The sequence below is a fragment of the Onychostoma macrolepis genome, chromosome 02, assembly GCF_012432095.1.
Source record: "Onychostoma macrolepis isolate SWU-2019 chromosome 02, ASM1243209v1, whole genome shotgun sequence".
NCBI lineage: Eukaryota > Metazoa > Chordata > Actinopteri > Cypriniformes > Cyprinidae > Onychostoma > Onychostoma macrolepis.
This window is the reverse complement of record NC_081156.1, coordinates 27,727,207-27,742,625: the sequence shown is the minus strand read 5'-3', so window position 1 is coordinate 27,742,625 and position 15,419 is coordinate 27,727,207. Positions and strand designations below refer to the sequence as shown.

The 15,419-nt window shown below is 34.7% G+C and overlaps 1 long non-coding RNA gene and 1 pseudogene across 1 annotated transcript; one reads left to right on the top strand and one right to left on the bottom strand.

Annotated features, from left to right (window-relative positions):
* Positions 1-5,785: 5,785 nt before the first annotated feature.
* LOC131551958 (uncharacterized) lies at positions 5,786-8,622 on the bottom strand. The gene is made up of 4 exons (XR_009273853.1): positions 8,425-8,622; positions 7,696-7,782; positions 7,541-7,585; positions 5,786-7,373 (listed from the first exon to the last, which is right to left on the bottom strand). It is a non-coding gene; the product is annotated as an uncharacterized LOC131551958 (long non-coding RNA).
* A 299-nt stretch (positions 8,623-8,921) lies between these two features.
* Positions 8,922-14,366, top strand: LOC131528592 (NACHT, LRR and PYD domains-containing protein 1 homolog; annotated as a pseudogene).
* The last annotated feature ends 1,053 nt before the right edge of the window (positions 14,367-15,419 follow it).

The window sequence follows — 15,419 nt, the reverse complement described above, 5'->3', positions numbered from 1 at the left end:
GTTGTATTATAGAGAGCTAAATAAAGTAATTTGCTTTTATATTGTCATTGTACTGAAGCAAATTGTAAAAATATTATTTTTAATATTTACTTTGTTAACTTGATAGCATATCTGATTAACAACTTTTTATTGCAATCTTTTTAACAAAGCTATATGCATGTTTTCTGACCTTTTTTTCTTTCTTTTTTTTTTTAAAATTTAATAATTATCAAGTTTGGTTATTGTAAATATAAACAAAATGCTTAAATTCAACATATTTTATCAGTATCCTGAGTGCACAGGTAAACTTTGACAACCCTAAAAATACATTTAGTAAAATCTTTTTTCTCTCTCTTTAAATATCTCTTCGCACCCCCTTGTTGCCCCCCGTTTGAAAACCCCTTCTTGTTCTTGCTGGAAAACTTTTCTAATTCCTGTAAAATCACATGCATTTGTATGAGCTCACATATTAAGATTCAATATGGAATATTTGTACTTGTAAAACTTTTTATTTAATTATAAGCCTTTGCGTGAGAAATATGCTTATGTCTTTCAGATTAGCTCATCCTAGAAATTATGTAATTTTAATCACTTTTAATGTATTATTTCTCCCTTACGCTCACAGCGATGATCTCTCAGATCACCCCGAGTCTGTACCTGAGCGGAGTGGAGGCCGTGAATCAGTCAGCGCTGGAGCACAGAGGCATCACTTTGCTGGTGAACGCCTGCGCTGAATACCCCTGTCCGGAGTATCAGGGGGTGAAGTGCGTTTGGGTGCCGGTGGAGGACCGTCCTCACGCCCCTCTGGAGCAGCACTTTGACAGCGTGGCTGAGCAGATCCAGCAGAACCGCTCTGGAAGCTCGCTGGTGTTCTGCTCGGCCGGGAGAAGCAGGTCTCCGTCTCTTATCATGGCGTATTTATATTGTGTGTGTGTGTGTGTGTGTGTGTGTGTGTGTTGATGATGTTTATCGGAATCAGATCATAGCACTACCATGTACCATGTGTTTTTTAATAACATGTTTTTGAACATGTTTAATAGTAGGCTACTACTGTGATATTCCTTGAAGTACCATCAATTATCATATTTATACTGTAATCAGTCTCTCTTTATCTTCCAGTTGCACAGTAAAATGAATTTTAAATCCCCAATTTAATGATTGTAGCTCTGTAGTTTTAATTAGGGTAAGTAAAACAATGATAATTGAGTCTGTTGTAAGTAACATATTTGATGTATAGATTTTAACACATACATAAAAAAAAATATGTATAGTTAATCAAGTAAATCTAAGTTGCGTCAGTCCAGTAAAAGTTAATCTTGAAATATTTATTTAACAATATAAAATTTATTATTACGTTTAAGCTAATGAAAATCATTAAAGATTTCACAACCCAAAGACGGGAACCACAACTTGAATGTGGACAGAATTATAAGTTAAGACTAAAATTAAATGTATGAACTATCAATCAGAGGGCAGAAGGTATATAGAGGATTGTGTCCAACAGACTTTTCAGCAAAGATTATTATTTTGATCAATGAGAGGTCTTCATGTATCAAATACGATGCAGTAGGGTTAATATGGTGAACATAAAACCATTATAAGATCAGTACCGCAGACCACTAGCTGTCTTCAACAATTGCTAGAAGTCATTCCAAACGAGGTGCATTAGTTTACCTTTGTTTCATTTCCTAGAGGTTAACTTAAAACAGTTCTCTCCAACACGTCACCGACACTAATGACACACCATGAACCAAGACTCAGAACGTAAGCACTGTTACAGTAAAAGAAGAGAAAGTCATATGCAAAATAGTCTGTTGCACTGATTTAAAATGTGAAGTGGTGCAAATAAGTAGTCTATTGATTTTATTTAAGAACATACAGTTCTTGAAACTTCTGGAATCATAGAATTGTGGTTCAGTTGTGGATAATTGAGTATTTGATATAGCCTACATTATTTTTCTACATGATTTTTCTTAAAAAAAAACTAAATGTGGACATTTTTAGAATCATTCTAATAGGTGTTTACATTTGCTTTTACTTAATATTATACTTTTTCTTTATTTTACTTTAAAAATATGAACTAAGGTTAAAACATATGTTGAGCATAAAACGATAAGACCAGCGAACAAAACAGGGGTAAGTTAGAGCTGGATAAGAGTATAAATGCTAGCATACAACTTAATCCAACTAAAATATTTGTGTTTTTTTTATTTAGTCAATACGTAAATAATAATAAGGCTTACAAGCGCGCTCTTGTGAACGATGTCCAAAATACAGTTTCTGAAATATTTCCCATCTTGCCTCCATATGGGTGGGGAGGCGGATTAATACTCATCCAGAACTAATGCGCAAACGACAATCTCATTGGCTGGCGCTCACCTATTATCGTCCCTATTTTGATTTCAGCAAATCAGTTCGAGCCAATGCAGACAACGTGATTAATATTCATGAATCCAAGAGCTCATTAATCCTTAGTGCTTTTCATATTGTTCTTAGTAGAAAATCATAGTATGATTAGTATCTTATCAGTATTATTGATAGTCCCCCCCATTTTTTACAGAAACACTGAATGACCAAAAAAGCACCACCACCAGTCCTGAGTTCAGTTAAAATGACTAATATGCATTCATACATGGTTAACAAGTTTAAATTCTAATTACTAAAGTTCTATCATTAAAAAATACTTGATTATCATAATATATTTATAATGCTTGACTGACTGATGTTAAGAGTGTACTTTTAGATATTTAAAAAGCTGTGCCATTTTCCAAACATTATATATTATATTTTTTTGTTTACTCACCAGACTCATATATATATATATATATATATATATATATATAGTGTGAAGCACACCATAAAATAATTGTATCAATTCATACAGGGCTAGCAGTACATACAGCTGTATAACCAGATACACACCCAGGTATCGGATCAGTACTCGGTATCGGCTGATACCCTGAGCCTATAGGTATCAGAATCGGTATCGGGAAGGGAAAAAGGTTATCGGAACATCTCTAATTATAAGGACTTATAATACTCAAAAGACTCACTGGCCTCATAAAGGTGTTGACTGAGCAGTGAACAAAGTCTAACCAAAGTCATTTTGTGAAAAATAAAGGGTTTAAATATGACCACGATTTAAAGTAGAATGGTTGACTTCAACCCAGCAAAACAAAGCATGAAAAGGAAAAGGTGTATTGTCAAATCTTTAAGCTACTGCTTCAATTCAGTAGAATTATACAGACTTGACGTCTGTCCTCTTAACAAAACACATCAGATCACCTGTTTTTCAACTCTGTCAGGGCTGGTGCTGCCTCGGCTTGGAGGCGGGGCCTCCATAAGTCTAAAACAGGGGTTCTCAGCTCTGGCCCTCAAGGTCCACTTTCCTGCAGTGTTTAGCTCCAAACTTGATCTAGTACATCCAGAGTTTAACTCCAACCTAGATCTAGACAACCTTTCTAGTAATCCTGAAGACATTGATTAACAGGTGTTTTTGATTAGGGTTGGAGCTAAAATCCGCAGGAAAGTGGACCTCAAGGGCCAGAGTTGAGAATCCCTGACCTATATACTTGTCTAACAATCAAGACAAACAAAAAAGACTAGGCTCTTTGGCCATTTGATATAGATGAATTGCCACTCACTTGTAGTAAAACCAATTAATGCCACCATTTCAAAGTGGATCCCATCTTCTGAATGTATGAAAGACAGGAGGTACGATAAACAAAAGGCAAAAATTCAACTTTTCTGCAGCTGATTAATATTCAGTGACATATGGCAGTTGTCTTCTATCACTGTTTTTATTGTGTTCTTAAGCATTTTATAATTTTAACGTGGGGTTTGCTGGTTTATATTTCCTGTTTTAGATTGTTTTAACTTGTGGGGAAGTGCTCATTTTAGCTGCTTTATGGAAATGATTGTGCAAATGTATTTTTTGGTTTTATCCGTCCTTTTTATTGTATTTGCCTATGCTGGAATTTTTTTTATTAATGTTATGATGAGGCAAGAGTTTATTTTATATATAAAGTAGATGAATGTTGTTAAGGGGATAATTCATCCAAAAAGGAAATTTTTTTACTTTAATTTCAGTCATCAGTCATTCAGTCAATTTAGTCATTGTTTACTCACCCTCATATTATTCTAAACCTGCACGAGTTACTTTCTTCTGTTGAACACAAAAATATATGGTGGTAATCACAATTGACAGTAGCCATTGACTTCCATAGTATATATGGAGGGGGGAAAACTATAGAAGTAAATGGTTTCCTTTTTCAAATTTTCAAGATATTTTAATACAGGTTTGGAATAAATGGACACTTTTTTTGGATGCCAACATCGCACCTGTGTTTACATCTCAATATGATTCTCCTTGCGATCGCTTGAGTGTCACAATAGAATTTTATGAAGAATCTAATTAACTATTCTTTCTTAGTACTTTGTCTTTTTCACTTTCACTAGAGTTTGATTTGTGTATAGTACATATTGAAGGTATTGCACTGGGTGGGTGTGTTATCGTATATAAATTACTAAACAAATTACTGGAAAAAAATATTGTGGCTTTATGAGTAATTTCTGCTTAAAATATATTAACTATAAGGAATCATTTGTTTCAGTGCTTTTTATTTATTCTGAAAGGTGGACGAGAGGAGGCTTACGGGGGCCTCCAACATAGATTTGACCTAGGGTCTCCAAATGTCACGAACCTGCCTTGTTTAGGATTGCTGTATTTCCAGTTGGTTAAGAGGTTTTAGTAGATGTTTGTCACACACAGTTCGCTTTCTGACATCTTTTTGTCACTGTTATGCAAATCCTGACCTCCATTATCAGCACCAGTCTGTCATTTGTCCAACGTGTCATTCTCTGAATTCTGCTGTTTACATTATTGTGCTAGCAAAATACTTAATTTCATTTGTCAAATCATACTGTTTTATTTACTGAAATATAAGCATACAATTGTATGAAGAAATTAACAATTATTTCTGGTAAGTATTAAGAGTTCGTCTCTTTCACTTCCACTAGAATTAGATTTGTGTATATACTGCAAATCTGCAATACATTGATTATGCAATATGCAATACATAAAATGACTATCTATGGTCTGTATTTATGTTCAGGTCCATGTAATGTTTTATTTCTATTTGCATTTTACTGCATAGAGTACACTGTAAAAAAAATCGTAAAAAAAAAGGTCAAATGACTGGCAGCTACGGCTGCCAAACAAAAACCCTAAAATTACAATAAAATACCTTAATTGAAATAAAGTGCAAAAACAATCATTTTACAGAAAAGTTCATTGAAGGTTTTACAGAAAAAAATTTTATTTTAGAGATTTTTCTTGTTTCAATTACGATATTTTACTTTAAATTTTACGGTTTTTGTTTGGCAGCCGTAGCTGCCAGTCATTTGACCATTTTTACAGGACTTTTTACAGTATAAAACTCTTATTTTACAGATTTTTGCTTGTTACAATTATGATATTTTACTTTTAATTTTACGGTTTTTGTTTGGCAGCCGTAGCTGCCAGTCATTTGACCATTTTTTTACAGGACTTTTTTTTTACAGTATAAAACTCTTATTTTACAGATTTTTGCTTGTTACAATTATGATATTTTACTTTTAATTTTACGGTTTTTGTTTGGCAGCCGTAGCTGCCAGTCATTTGACTGTTTTTTTACAGTGTAAAACCCTTATTTTTACAGATTTTTCCTGGATTATTACAATGAAAGCACTAAATGTTCTACAGAGAAACACTGTTATTTTACCAATTATTACAATCAAAAGCCTTCAATAAAGTGTCAAAGCATGCTCAAGATGGAAAATTCAGTTTTATTTAGAAGACAAAATACAAAGTCTGTACAGATGCCATAAGAAATTAAAATTTAAAAGAAATACAGCACAATTACATTTAAAAATACTGTACTGGTGAAGAACATAGAACACTTTCATAAAAATGTTGAATTAAATATATTCAGCTTAAAAGGACAAGTTCACTTCCAGAATAAATATTTTCTGATAATTTACTCACCCCCATGTAATCCAAGATGTTCATGTCTTTCTTTACTCAGTCAAAAAGAAATTAAAGTTTTTGAGAAATTAAATAATTTTTCTCCATATAGTGGACTTCAGTGGGAGTCAACTGGAATGTTTTCCTCAAAAACCTTAATTTCTTTTCAACAGAAAAAAGAAAGACATGAACATCTTGGATGACATGGGGGTGAATAAATTATCAGCAAATCTTCATTCTGGAATTGAACTAGTCCTTTTAAACTGAACAAAAATACTAAAATATATGTACAAGATTGTCAAGCAATTTTATTATTCAAATGTAAAATAACATTATCAATGAATTCTTCATAAACACTTCTTCAGAGCCCCCAGGAGGAATTGAATAGCTAAAAATTGCATTTCTATCTTATCAGTTAGGGTTACTCTCATGATGAGGTCATGAGTACATAACATAAGTCTTATATTAATCCACAATATTCTACTGACTGCTGTGGGCTCCATGTACAGTGGTGTCCAAAATGATTAGAACACTTGTATTTTCAGCAGCTAAAAAATGGTTTTAAGTCAGTTATTTCTATCTTTTGCTGTAGTGTTTCAGTAGGAAATATCAGTTTACACAGAGATCTGATCTGATCATCATCAGTCTGTCTGGAATGACATGAAGAAACCGAACAAACTGAGACAGACTAAATCCAGAAGAACTGTGGCAACGTCTCCAAGACGCTTCAAGAAACCTACCTGAAAAGTTACCTGAAAAACTAACCACACGTACACCTAGAGCAAAAGCTGCTTTAAACGCAAAGGATGGTTACACTAAATGTTGATTTAATTTAGTTATAAAAGTTAATTGATAAAGAAAATTTATTTATGGCATTATTTTTGACAACATCCTCATTTAACAGAATTTTTACACAAGTGCCTAAAACTTTTAGCTTTGCAGGTAGGTTTCTTGAAGCATCTTGGAGACGCTGCCACAGTTCTTCTGGATTTAGACGATGAGATCAGATCTCTGTGAAGTACTGGCTGTTGTCAGACTTCTTGTGCAAACAAAAATCTCAAAAAATTACAATTAAGGGTAAAATTAATGCTTGGAAATGTAAACTGATATTTCCTACTGACACTATAAAGATAGAAATAACTGACTTAAAACCATTTTTTAACTGGTATAAAATAAATAGTGTTCTAATAATTTTGGGCACCACAGTAGCTCTGGTAATATATGTAGAAAAACATATGTATTTTAATTCTACATATAGTTAAAAACTAATAGCTATATTAGTGTAATAAGTAAAACCAAAACATACAACAAATAGTCCATGGCCAGAAGTGACAGACACAGCAGATAAAGAGCAGTCCTCCTCCAAATCTTCAGTAATCAGCTGGATTAGCTGGGGGAAAAGAAAAAAAAAAAAAGAGAAAGAAAAAAAGATTATGTCAGAAGACACCTGTTTTGTCTGGTATTAAAACAAATTAAAAACATGGAATAAAAATACTGTGAAAATTCATTTAAAATAGATTTCTATAATATGTATTAATGTTAGACATGAATACTCACTTCCTCTGAAGATCATATGGTAGAAGATTTTCATTTCCAAAACTTCTGGATCATGAGGGGGAAGCGCACACAACACACACACATTATTATTAATTTGTTTAATAAAACACTGTCTGCTTACTGACAGAGACATGGGCTTGCAAAAATGTACTCACCAGCTCCATACAAAATCTTCACAGCTGATCCAGAATCCTGGTTTACATACAGTATTCGTCTCCAAGGATCAAGCTTTCAGGTCCTCTCTGTCAGATGAGTTCACATGACAGTGTTCTCAGGTTACTCATTTCAAAGTGCTGTCACTTTTTTCTTATGGGTTTGATCTTAAAGCTAGCTGACAGTATGGGTGGGCGATATGACCATATTTCACAATATAGGAAATTTTACTTCACAATAACAATATATCTTATAGCACATGTATAAGATCAAAGTAGCAAATTACAAACAATAGGACTAATGCAACAGAACAAAGACCAGTTAAATACATTTTCTCTTTAGTATTTTGTTGTTTGATTAAAATTATGACCGACTGCAGGTAACATTAGGCTAAATTATACTGCTGTCACTTTAAGACCCAAAAGCACAGATCCAGTATACGGACAGGTCACCGGGTTTCCACCTGAATGTTTATCTTGACTCCAGACATTAGCGACTGTGTTTAAGTCAAGTTAATTTGGAGATGACTGTCTGTATTTGACCATTCAAGCGAGGCGCGGTTTTCTGTGTGACATGGTCATATATCGCCCAGCCCTAGCTAACAGTATTAGCTCATACTAAAGTAATACACATTAACTGGTAGGACATGATATGTAATCGCGATTAGCATCTCACTTTAATCTTGATGTAACTATAAAACATTAGGCTATACATTAATAAAAGTTACTTACCTTTTGCAGTTTGCTTGTCTGTTATCTGCTGGTAGAAGTGTCCATATTCGCGTTTATTCGTTCTCAATCGTCATCCCACAACACAAACTCACTCAAAATATGAATTTAACACTCAGATAATACATATAAAAGCCATTACTAGAGGAGCGACCGCAGCAGACTGCAGAAGCCGAGCAGCAGCGGCACACTGACACTGCTGTGAAAGTGTACATTCAAATTTGAGCGGGAAAACGGCGCGCTCGCTAGTCATTGGCCAGATTCCTGAGTGACAGTCAGCTTAACCAATCAGCTCAAAGCAACACTGAGCGACAGCAAATAGCGTTGCAAATATGGAAAAAAAAAAAGATTACAGTTAACTTAATTAAAATAACTTAATTAAAGATTACAAATATGTCTTTTTATTTGTTTATTTTTATTTGTAGGCTGTTACATTTAATTAATTGATCAAATGGTGATTTCACATTGCATCTGTGCTATTCAGTGTTCACCACCTGTCATTTGCAGCTTGGCACGGAAGCCATATTACAATCCCTGCACTCATTAACAGTAAAATAACAGGCAATGTCCACATCATACATAATGCACCTGGTAAGAAAAATATGTTGTACATTAGTAGATGCTAATAATATTAAGTATGATAATTTTTTTGATAATGTATTCAGCATTTTCATGTGTGTAATCAGGTGCAATGCTAAAATTTGTGTATTGTATTAGAAAAAAATGTATTGCATATCTGCTAATGAAGTTGTATTAATGCTGGTGATAGACGGACAGATAGCTGCCAACAATCTATTTATAAATTATAATCAATATTCAAAGCAAATATGTCTTATTTTTTTATAGGTGTTACTGGGTATCGGCCACAGTCAAAACCACAAACCTCAGGTAATAGATAGATCTAAAAATTTCTTGCAAATTTACAGACTGCTCTGAAATTTCTTACTGTAGCAGAATAGGAATTTGTTCTAAAATACTCTAACTTTTTGAATATTGGTTATTATATTTATGCAGCAGTAAGATCATTGATTTTCAAGCATAAGACACGGATCTGCAGTGAGTATCAGTATGTGACCGAGTATAACTCACTGCCTGGTGAACGTGTGCTGCTGTCTGAGTGCTACACACAACCTCTGATCCTTCAGAGACACAGAGATCAACAAGAGAGAGAAGAAGAGCTCCGCTCCAGTGGAGAGGACTTCCAGCAGGTCCTCAGCTCCAGGAGCAGTGATGAATCTTCCCATCTGAACTCTCTGTTCAACCCAGATGTGCATGGATCAGTCCTAGTGCTGTCATACTGCAGGGAAATTCAGGGAATGGGAAATCCTTCACTGTGCAGAAGATCATGCTGGACTGGGCATCTGATAAACTCTACAAAGAACGGTTTGATATTGTGTTCCACTTAAAGTGTAAAGAAATAAATCGCATTTCTGGCAAAAAGAGTTTGGTGGAGATCTTGAGCTATAGCTGCGGTTTAACATCAGATGAGATCTCACAGATACTACAGCAGTCACCAGAGAAGATGCTTTTCATCATTGATGGATTTGATGAGCTGAAACTCACACAAGACTATAACTACATGTCACCTCACACTGATCTGCTACAAAAAGCTTCACCTGAGGTCACTCTTTGTGCCCTGCTGAGAGGTCGAATCATTCCAGAGTCCTTCCTGCTGGTCACCACCAGATCTACAGCTACAGACACACTGAGTAAGCTGCTCAAAGGACCTCAGCATTTCTCTGAGATTATGGGCTTCTCTGAGAAGGGGGTTGAGGAGTACTTCCAGAAGTTCTTTCAGGATAAAGAACTCTTTAGAAAAGCTTTCAAGTGCGTAAAGGCGAATGAAACCCTCATCACTGCCTGCTCCATCCCTGTCATCTGCTGGATCATCTGCACGGTTATGCTGGAGAGGTTCGGTGATTGTGCAGAAGTGAAGAGTGGACTAGAAACCACCACCTCCATCTACGTTGACTTTGTGTCCACTCTACTGGAGCATCACTGCCAGGGTTTGAGTCAGTCTGTCCCGAGCCTGCTGAGGAGTCTGGGTCAGCTGGCAGAGAGAGGGATGCTGGAACAACAGGTCCTGTTTGATGAGAAAAGTGTAAATGAGATGGTTTCAGAAACTGCTGGCAATCCTTTCCTTCGCAAGTTCCTTTTTAAGAGAAGAATCCACCAGGAGACGATGTTCAGTTTTGTGCATTACAGCTTTCAGGAGTTCTTTACCGCTCTGTACTATGTCCTTTTCGATGAAGACCAGTTTCAGAAGAAACTTTCACAGCTCGTTTGTAACTCAGATCATTCAGCACCACGTTATGCAGTGGTTATTCAATTTATTTTTGGTCTGCTGAATGAGGATGTGAGACACACACTTAGAAGGAAACATCTGTTTGTTCATCCAAACATACAGGAATATCTGAAGAAATGGGTCTTGGAATATATTAAATCTGCTCACTGTGATAGTGCTCTATTTATTCTTCAATGTCTCCATGAGCTCCATGAAGACAGTTTTGTGAAAGAAGTCATGGAATGCTGGAGTACCATTGAAGTATATAATAAATTGCTAAGAAGTACAGACTGCTGGGCCCTGCTGTACTGCTGTCAGTGCTGTCAGAGCATGAAAACGCTGCAACTTGGTCGATGCCAAACATCTGAAAAGCTATACATGATTCTACCTGTACTGCCCAAATTTGAGTCAATAATGTGAGTACCTTGATTTAAAAAAAACCTACGCAAATTGTATGATTAATTATGCTCAATTACAGCTATTCAAATTCAGTCTTAAGTTTTCAGTCTTTTATCACAAAACTTTCACCTGAATGTACCTTAATGTTCCCCTTTTGATACTATCAATTTTAAGAGAGATTTTGTAGAGGCATTACAGTGAAATATGTAAACTGTAATTGTGTTCAATATTAACATTCCAAGAAGTTGGTCTGTGGCTTTTTTATAGTATTATGTAAAATAATGATGCATACATACTGATTAGTTGTTTATCTTTGTAGAACTGGTAGGTAATAACATCAGTTTAGTTGAAGCTATTTCCCGATGGCCTTTGGAAATTTCCTACAGGTTTTTAGAATTTATTTTTCGAGTAAAATCTGTGGTAAATATTAACTGAAGAGACTATCTCAAACTGTTGTATTAATTTGAGTCATACCTCAAAATGACATATGAAGCTGCTGTATTTCAGTTGCTTGAAAGGTGTCTTTTATTTTTTTAATTGTTTGTCATTAATTAAACTTATGGTTTGCTATTACCAGTTTGTACAGTATTTCTTTGTTTGTCTTTAAAGTTTGATTGAATTACATCTGTCAGATTTGATTCTTGCTGAACTGATGTGTGGTGTTACAAGAAGACATACCCTTAGCTCAATCAGGTAATATCTTTATAATACTACTGATTAAAAAGCACACATGCTTAACCATATGATACTGTTTGTATCTTTAACTTATTTTATCTATCTATCTGTCTATTTTTTAAATACTTGGATTAATCAGCGTTTTTGTCACCTGCTGTCATGTGGAACCTTGTTTAGAAATCTCACTTGAACTGTTAATCAGTGAAGAAATGTCCAGGTGAATAAAAACTATATTTTCTTTGTTCATCAAACATTATAACAGTTTTTTGATAACCAGTCATCAGATTTACTGTTCGATAATCATAATAATCTTTTTTTCTTTACCTATAAACAGGTAAGTCCTGCTAAGGCTGCCAAAATCCCACATCTCGGCATGTACAATCTCCATTGTCAAAACCCAGTAACACAAGGAAAGGAGTGAAAATTGCTGAATGCGGTAACCAAGTATTCAGCCATCACTGAGGAGATTCTAGAGATAAAGTCAATTTAAAAACAAAAGTCGTAGCTTGTTTTTTTTTTTTTAAATGTAGAGGCATTTGCATACACACCTCAACATTAGAGTCTAAAATTGTGTTCTATTGTTGAAAATTGACCAACAGACTACAAAAACCATATTAAACACTAAATCATCTTTATTTTGTGTTCAGGTTTGGAATGAATTTGGTCCTCTGCGGAGAGATTTTGTCATTTAATCTCACTTTTCCAGACTCCACTGCACTAATCAGCATTGACTGGAGAAACCTCTTTCAAAAACTGTTCCAGGGGGATGCAGACGTACTAATGTCTGCCCTGCATTCATTGTCTGGATTACAGAAAATGGAACTGAATTTAGGAGTCATGACTGAGAGTTGGGCTATTCGGATCCTTTCCTTTAATCAGAACTGCACTGGTCTACAGGAACTCAGGTAAAACAAAGATCATATGATCAATTTCCCCCTGTTGATTTATTAATTTGCAAACAGTATTCAATTTTTTTCACATTTTACATACTTTCCCTTCAACTTAAATTCTTGCTTACTTCAAACAGACCAAAAGCGCATTATAACTGAATTTATCTTAATATGCTCTAGCCAGACGATTTCACTATGCATATGAAATTACAGAAGCACTGTTACTACATGCGCATCATCCAGTTATGTTATGGAATTACATAGAGCTAGTAAGCAAAGCACTGAAATATGGCAATACCAGCCCCTAAATCATCTTGACTGTATAATGTATGTGTATACTTTAGTGTATCTGCTGGCTTGTTTCGGGAGGAGGGAATCAAAACCCTACAAAAGTCTATCTCAAGGCCAGGTTGCACACTAACATTTAAAGGGTTTGTACTATTTTATTTTTTTATTTTTTTCAAATCATGCGTAATAAATGCAAATAATAAAAAAACTGATCTTTTTAATTAAATATTTATTAAATATATAAAAAAACTAAATTATTCCTTACTGTCAATTCATACCTTGTGAAGAGCTCAGTATTGTTTATCTGGTTTGTTATGAAGGTATATATACAATAAGCTGTTTGATAAGTGCACAACACAGAACAGAAATGAGTGTGAAGAACATGTGAGTTTTCATCTGAATTCCAGGGGCTTTTTCATGGAGACTTTGCGAAAGTAAGTTATGACTTAAATATGAAATGATGAGAATGTTCAAGACAACATCTAAGGTGATCATCTCTCTCTTTTTGTCTTTTGTTTTTAAGGCCCTTGTTTTTGGACTAAGCTGGAGTGAACTGCAAAACTACATTTACATGTATTCAGTGTGTATAGAGAATTTGTGTATTACCTGGATATCAACTCTATATGACCTTGACATTGCATCATGTTATACCAAGTGATGCTTTTTAGCCAGAGCTGTTAGTGACTCAGAATTTCTTGTAAATCATTGTATTCCTCATTTGTTAGTTGCTTTGGATAAAAGTGTTTGCTAAATTTATAAATGTAAATATAGGTATGTAGGTGGCGCTAAACAAGAGAAGAGGTTTGTTCAGTTTTTAAGAAAGAATCTGTGGCTTTTGTTTGAAGGAAGACCATAAAGGCAGCACACTTGTTGTCACCTTATTTGATGTTTTTCTGTTTTCTGTTTGAGGACATAATTCCTAATTTGAATCATTATTGTTCAAGCTAGCCTTAAATATTTTTGTTTAGACTTACTTTACACTCCTGATATTATTAAAGGAATGCTTATGAATTGTGAATTACAGGACATCACAACCTTCTGTATCATTTTCAACTTTATCGCTTTCTGGGTGTTTTGTACCTTTAAGCGACATCACAAGGACCATTGAAAGTGCAGTTGTGTTATTAGCCCTAAATTCTTCCCTTTTCAGTGCATGAAGGATAATTAATTGACGTTCATGGGGAATGCCACACATTTAATTAAACTTAAAATAATAGCTAATTTTTTTTATTACTGTGTAATAGTAACTCCATGACTTGTTGACGAGAGTTCCACCGATGGATCATTCCAACTGTACAAGGTGTTTTTGGAAGATTCTGGTTGAAGGAAAAGAATGAGGGGATGAAATTACTGATGACACTTTTTCTGGATGAACTGCATGTATGTGTGATTAAAACAATATTCTGAAACATGTCTCTTTTTTTATTTTTGTTTTGCTACCTGTGACTTGTTGACTTGTCATTTTGATTGCATCATGACTTAAGCCTACAACAGTGATCAGACTCTTAAATGACAATGAAAATTTCACTTAATCAACTTTCACTTAAAATATAAAACAATATACAGTGCCCTCTAAAAGTATTGGAACAGTAAATACAAAATTGCTCTGTTGGCTGTGGAGTCAAGAGATTTGCAAATATGATTAAAAGATGAATATGAAACAAAACTACAGAATGAAAAGGGTTCTTTATGGCACTAAGAAAAAAAGGTTCTTCAAGGAACCATTTAATAAAAGGTTCTTCAGGGAACCAAAAAAGGTTCTTCTATGGCATCGCTGCGAAACCCCCTTTTTGGTTCTTCCTGGCACCTTTTTTAAAGAGTGTACCTGTGACTTGTTGACTTGTCATTTTGATTGCATCATGACTTAAGCCTAAAACAGTGATCAGACTCTTAAATGACAATGAAAATTGTTTTTTGCCATTCACTTTTTTTATCTGCCATTTTTATTCTTTCACTTAAAATATAAAACAACATATATGTGAACAATTGCATTATCTCTGTCCCTGACAGTGGTGAACTTGGATGGCTGTATTCACACCTGTCTTGTTTGGTTCGATTGGGTCGAACTCAAGTTCGTTTTCCCCCTTGGTGCGGATCTTTCGGGCAGGTGTGAATACAGACCAAACGGACCAAACAACCGTACCAGGACCTAGCTGAAGAGGTGGTCTCGGTCTGCTTCCAAACGATCTATGGTACAGTTGAATGGATGAACCAATGAATGGATGACCTCAAGAACACCTGGTTTTGTTTACAGTCTGGTTCACTTGCAAAAAGGGCAGTGTGAAAGCGAACCGCACCAAACAAAAAAAAAAAAAAATCAACATTGTATTCGGTCCAGACCAAAGCAAGTTAAATAGGTAAGTTAAAGGTAAAAAAAAAATTTTTTTGGAGTTTTGACTATTTTGGAGCATGACAGCATGATTGCATTAAATTGCAATATATTTATTTACATTTGACATTTA